Genomic DNA, 6,854 nt, shown 5'->3' with positions numbered 1-6,854 from the left:
GAGAGAGAAGAGTTTATACATGAATATTCTGATTTACATTCTTAACAACAAGTGAACAGAATTATATACAATCCAGTATGAAAAAAAAAAATCCTTATTTATATTCTGTAACTGTTCACTGATCAACTCTAACTGACCAGATTTATTTGATCTTCTGGCTGCTCCATATTCGTGGTCACCACAGCAGATCTGGTGTGTGTACAGTCTTTACACTGGATGCCTTTTTTTATTTTATCTTGGCTTGGGACCGGCAGTGAATGCACCCTGACGAGTGCACCTCTCAATGGCTAGGCTGTTCAGCCCCCAATTCCAAATCCCCCAAGGCATAGCCAATTATATCTGTATCTGGATGCCCGACCGGCCGATAGCACCAAGGATCTCAGTGTTAGTGGCTCAGCGCAATTTACCACGAATGCTTTAATCACTTTTATCATTATTGTTTCTTTTTTATTATTTACCACTTTATCCTTTATCCAGGTCAGGGTCACGGTGGGTCCACTTTTTTAGGAGTCACTGGGCGCAATGCAGAAACACACCCTGGTCAGAAACGAACCCTCGGCCACCTTTAGCTTTGAGACATGGTCAATCATGTCTGTATGTAGACGTCCAACAGCAGCGCCGATTTAAACCCTGGATCCCAGCGGTAGTACGCTACGCCCGCGGAATTTACCCCTGCACCACCTGAGCGCCCATTTTGTTATTAATTATAATACAAACTGTATGAAAATATGTTTGATTTAACTACAAGCAAGCATTCAACATCTGAATTTGATCTCACAGATACACCACTGATCAATAATGAAACTGGATGAACTGCACATGCTCAGTACACTGCTGAGTCAGGAAGGCTGCGCGTTCCATCCACCTTTAATAATTAGGATGGGTGTTTCCATACTTTTGGCCATTTGGTGTGTGTTTGCTGACATGTACCTGCTTCGTGAGCTGCTCCTCACACAGTTTATAAAGCACAAAGAACTTCTGAGCCAGTATAACGTTCTCGATGAAACCACAGCTGGCCAGTTTGACTCTCATGATGATCTGAAACACAGAGGGTTCGCTTAGCTGAGCTTCTACAGAAGGGAAATGAGTTCACGTACCAGTACCAGTGTATAAAAACCTCACCTGTCTGTCAGGAACCATCATAGAAACGGTCCTGAACTGCACCTTTAGATTTTCGGGCAGTTCCTGGCGACCGGCGTAGCCCGGGTTCTATAACAAGACACATTAGTTTAAAGTAAAGGACGCCTTTAATCCTGCCCGTGTCATTCACTGTGTTTCTTATATTACTGTTCTTACATGACTGAAATGTCAATGTTGTGTTGAATGTATTTGGGCAAGATGTTGATGACACAACGTTCACTTACTCCATGTCCATTTTTATCTAATGATTGGCTTTTTATACCAAACAATCAAAGGTGCTAAAATATGGACCACACGTGTATATTTGAACATCTGTAAATACGTTACCATGGTAATAAAGAGTCCGAATTCGGGGTTCAGATCCACACAGTCTCCGTCGGTGAAGAGGAACTGAGCTTTGCGCTCTTTGCGAGCGCTCAGGACGATGTGGATCTGCTGTGCAGCGACCGACAGCACGGGCAGGTCGATCCTGTTAAACTCATCGAAGCATCCCCAGGACCCAGACTGAGCCAGACCTAACAGAAAGTCCTTTATTAGAGTGGATATACGTGATCGTTTTATCCTCAGTACCATTCTGAATAAAATCTGGACTGATGGCACACTCAGATACGTCTCTTTAATACAGACTTATTCTGCTGTTACACACTATATGGTCAAAAAGTGTGGACACCCCTCCTAATCATTACGTTTACATGTTTCTCTATACACAATACTAAGAGTGGTAAAAATGCTATATGCTATAATGTTATGCTATAAACATTTAGACAACATTCTGGGGAAGGTCCCTTCCTGTTCCAGTATGACTATTCTTCTGTGAACTATGCACAAAGGTTAAAGTCTCTGGTGTGGAAGAATTCAAGTATCATGTAAATCAGAGTTTTTCAAACTTTTTTTTAAACGTCTCACATGTTCTCTATGTCATGATTTTTACAGCAAGCCAGGCCACACAAACAATGCATTAAAACAAAACACAAAACAAATAATACTTCATTAATAAAAATGGTAGCAATCTGGTCCCACTGTGGTCTACGAGATGTAACGTAAAGCCTTCACAAGGGGGCGTTCTTGTACAAGTTAATTTCTGTTAATCTTTTCTCTGCAACCCATTTTTTTGGCTCCCCCGATGTAGAACACCCTGAGCTCAATCTCACTGAACACAAGTGAGCAAAAACTGGAATGTTGATTGTAAGCCAGGTCTTTTCACCCAACATTTACCTACATGGACACAAATTTCCACATGCACACTACCAAAATCGTATAGAAAGGCAAGTCCATATTAAATCTAATGAGTTTGGAACGGGTAACCAATACGCTCAGGGTCAGGTGTCCATATACTTGTTGACCTATAGTGTAGCGCCGTGTTGACTGACTAAATAAAATCACCTTTATAAATCCTGCCCAGTCCTCTGAAGTCCATCTGGTCGGAGCAGTTAAAGACCACGACGTACTTCCCCAGGCAGCGGCCCATGTCTTTGGTGGTTTCGGTTTTGCCCGTCCCAGCCGGACCAGCAGGAGCTCCGCCCATACTCATACCTAACGCCTGAGCTAAGGTAATGTAACACCTGGGAGAAAAACATTATTGTTATTTCTATTGAATGTACACGAGGACCTCCTAAAGGACGAGTAGAAGCACCTGTCTGTAAGAGGAGTGATGACCAGCCTGTCCGTGCAGCCTAAAAACTCGTTCTGATAGATGAAGTCGACGTCCGTGATCGACACTGCGACGTGATCCTGATCCTCCCGGAAATAAAATCTGCTCTGCTTCAGCCATTCAAAGTCACCGAGGGACCTGATGTTCATTTTCACCTAACAAGCACAGGGCTACGGTTAATTCTATTCCTGATACAGACTACAACTGCGCTTTAACCTTGTATTTATTAGTATATAAAATAATAACACGCTGGTAAGGATTTACTGACGCTAGACAAAGTAAACATTCATGTTTGTATGGAATATAAAATGGGTGGGTAAAAAAGTGTGATGCTTTTTTGAACAGATAACATCACAGAGAGGAAAGAGATTTATTTCATCGTAAACTACGTGTGTGTGTGTGTGGTGTGTGCACACAACCCAAAATTCCTTATAATGGTCCTAACAACAACTGGCCGGTCAGAAAATGATCCAGAAGGAAGATCTGAGCCACCGTTTGTTCCGCACTGCTCGGTTGGGTGGAAAATCTTCTTATACACAGAAAAATTCATGAACGGATTTCAATGCTTGATATAAAACTCAAAGTAACATGTCTAGATGATTAAATGTTTTCAAAACATCTTCTGACTCCATTTTTACCTTTTTTGCCCAAGACTGTACAACAAAAATATAAAAAATGATGATAAACAATGATGTTAATTTAATAACTCTCTTTTTATAAGCCAGAATATAAAGATATAAAGATAAAATGAAAGGACTGGGTGCTCGGGTGGTGCAGAGGTCTATCACACTCATGCTGAGATCCAGATTCGAACCTCAGCGGTGCGAGGCGTCTACACAGATATAATTAGCTATGTCTAAGGAGTGTGGGGATAGCTGAAGTCCTGAGATGGGTGGGTTCCGGTGAAAGCGAGCCCACAGCGACCCTGACCAGGATAAAGATGCTGATAAACATGCCATAAAAGGAATCACGTGATTACAGAAGTCATATTCTTACCAAATCATTAAAAATGTCTCTCTGATGGACGTGGATTGTAACCAGCGTCTCAAACTTAACACGCTCGAACTTGGACAAGTCGTGAGTCGTCTGTGCTATCAGCGTGTTCAGCAGATCCAGAAACTTCTGGTTTGTCACAGACATGACCCTCTTGTCCTTCTTGGCATTCTGCAGTGCCTCCTCTGAGTCTCGAGTCCAGAGCATCTGAATGCCCAGCAGGCCCACCTGAAGGAGAGGAACATCACCGGTGCATGTATTTTTAAGGCTGTGCTATATGTTATACGCATTGTTATGATACGCACGCTCTGAGCTGTTGCGTACCTGAGCTTGGACCTGGTTAAGGAAGGTGAGGAGCTGGAAGTCGGGCTCATTAATCTGCAGCTGAGCTGCTTTTATGACTGAGTGCAGTGAGGCTTGCTGTTGCACCAGTAACTCTCCCAACCAGAGTTCCACAGGACCGCGCGCCATTACTGGTTTGTCCAGCTGGTAAACACACACAGCACATCAGAGCAGCTCCATCCAAATCAATTATCATAATCAACACAGAAATAAAAACTTTATTACTGGTTCTTCCTCTTAGTGAGTAGGATGTATATATAATGTATATATAAAATACCACACCACTAGAGGTGCACTGTTTATCTCTATTTATCTCTATCATCAATTTATTTCATTAACTCACAGGTTGCGAGAGTCTTTACTTCAGATCGTTCATTAAAAAATGTCATAACATAACATCAAATAAGGTAAGAGGCAACTGGATCTACACTGTATGGCCAAAAGTATGTGGACACCTGACCATGAGCTTGCAAAACGCCTCACTAAGGGCAGCTGTAGCCTAGTGGTTAAGGTACTGGACCAGTTACCAAATGGTCACTGGTTTAAGCCCTACCACCGCCAGGTTGGCACTGTTGAGCAAGGCCCTAACCCCTAATTGCTTAGACAATACACTGTCTAAAATAAAGTGACTTTTTCAGGTAGAACAGTCGCTTTACTAAGAAGCTTCTAGGGTTAGACTTTGTGGTATGTCTATGGGAATTTGTGTCCATTCAGTAGTACAGATGATGGCAGCATGTGAAGTTTCATTAAATTGAGCTTTTCTTCATGTAGGGGGACAGTCATGCTGGAACAGGAACAGGAAAGAGAAGTCCCTAAACTGTTGCTGCAAAGTTGAATTCATGACTTCTTGTATAATTGATTTATTACACATGTTATAGATTGTTGTGCCTAAAACACATTAATTAAAAGATTAGAAGGGGCGTCCCAATACTTTTGTCTATATAGTGTTTTTAACACAACAATAAAATAGAATAGAATGCCTTTATTTGTCATATATACATATACACACGTACAGAACGACTAAATTCTTTCTTCGCATATCACGGCTTGTTTCGGAAGCTTGGGTCAAAGCTGGGGTCAGCCATCGTACAGCGCCCCTAGAGCTGAGAGGGTTAAGGGCCTTGCTCAAGGGCCCAACAGTGGCTGCATGGCAGAGCCGGGATTCGAACTCTCAAGCTTTCAGTTGACAGCTTAAAACTCCACCCACTAGGCTCCCACTGTCCCAGCCTCACCTACCGTTGCCCTTTATAATCCTGGCTGATCACTAACTACGACTGATCTCTATTTGACGTGATAAGATGAAGGATTTTGGAAACATCACCCACCCCTACTTCTCATCTGTACTCTGTTCCCCTGTGTGTGTGGAAATAAATACAACCGCACACTTCTGAGCTCCAGCTGATACGTACGGGTACTTTCTCGCCCTCCTGAGAGATCACCGCCAAAATCTTGTCGTAGTCCTTGACATGAAACTCCACCTCACTGACGTTGTCGAACACTCCCAGGAGATGAGCCTGCAATCACGAGTGCAAAGATGGTTATGAAGCTGGACTGACGTGGAGAGCGTTTATACTGGTGCGCCGCTCGTACCTGGATGGTGTGAGAGTCACTGGCTTGTCCGAGGATTTCCAGTAAAGCAGGATCGGACACAAAGAAAAAGCGGGGGAACTGCAGTCGTTTCTTTTCCAGGTAGCTGTACAGAAACAGGTGAAGCCTGATGATGCAGATGTTTTGAGACAGCTGCTGTCACATGTGCTTAGATAAAGCCTCACTAATGCACGGTAATAATACAGGGTTTTGGGATGAGGGATGTGTGGACAGTGAGGAAAATAATAATGTGAGTGTTTTTGTTTGTTTGTTAGCATCAAATCAGTGATTTGCTGACATTTTCTACATTCAATTAAATAAATAAATTAATTAATTAAAAAATAAATAGGACATTTGCTTTGAATTGTATGTCCAGGTTTAGTTAGTTAGCACTGATCTAGTGATTTATCATGTAAAAGACATGGCTCACACTGTGTTCATGCCTACACAGATGCATGCTATATGGCCAAAAGTATTTGGACCGTGAGCGTGTTAGACATCCTATTTACATTTTCAGCATTTAGCAGACGACTTCATCCAAAGCGACTTACAGTACAGTCTACAGTCTGAGCAATTGAGGTTTAAGGGCCTCGCTCAAGGGCCCAACAGCAGCACCCTGGCAGTGGTGGGGCTTGAACCAGCGATCTTCTGGTTACTAGTCCAGTACCCTAAGCGCCAGGCTACGGCTTGCCCTATCTAGTGACCTCTGTGTGATATTTTAGCTCGAACAACAGCCTCTGTTCTGAAGTATGGGAATTTGTGCCCACTCAGTGATAAGAGCATTAGTACGACTGGGCATCGATGTTAATGTTCTGGTTCATCCCAGAGCTGTTGAGTGGGGCTGAGGTCAGAGCTCTGTGCAGGACACTGGAGCTTCTTTGCGCAGTCATGCTGGAACAGAAAGGACCTTCCCTAAACTGCTGCTGCACAGTATTATAGTTTTATATCATGAATTTCAGCGGTTGTGTCTGAAACATGTGAATCATTTGAATAATAAGAAGGGGTGAAACCAGAGTTCTGCAGACCTAGGTTTGATCCGTGCCTTTGGTCAATGGGCAATATATAAGCTGGTTCAAGCTACACCACTGCCACTTGTTGCTTGATATACATCCACCATGAGAAGTTTTGTATGTTCTTCGCT

General features: G+C 42.9%; 1 pseudogene; it reads right to left on the bottom strand.

Moving 5' to 3' along the window:
• Positions 1–6,854, bottom strand: part of LOC134320313 (dynein axonemal heavy chain 8-like) — a 57,633-nt pseudogene that overhangs the window by 29,536 nt on the left and 21,243 nt on the right.

Source organism: Trichomycterus rosablanca, chromosome 9 (assembly GCF_030014385.1).
Source record: "Trichomycterus rosablanca isolate fTriRos1 chromosome 9, fTriRos1.hap1, whole genome shotgun sequence".
Lineage (NCBI taxonomy): Eukaryota > Metazoa > Chordata > Actinopteri > Siluriformes > Trichomycteridae > Trichomycterus > Trichomycterus rosablanca.
This window is presented reverse-complemented; position numbering and strand designations above follow the sequence as displayed.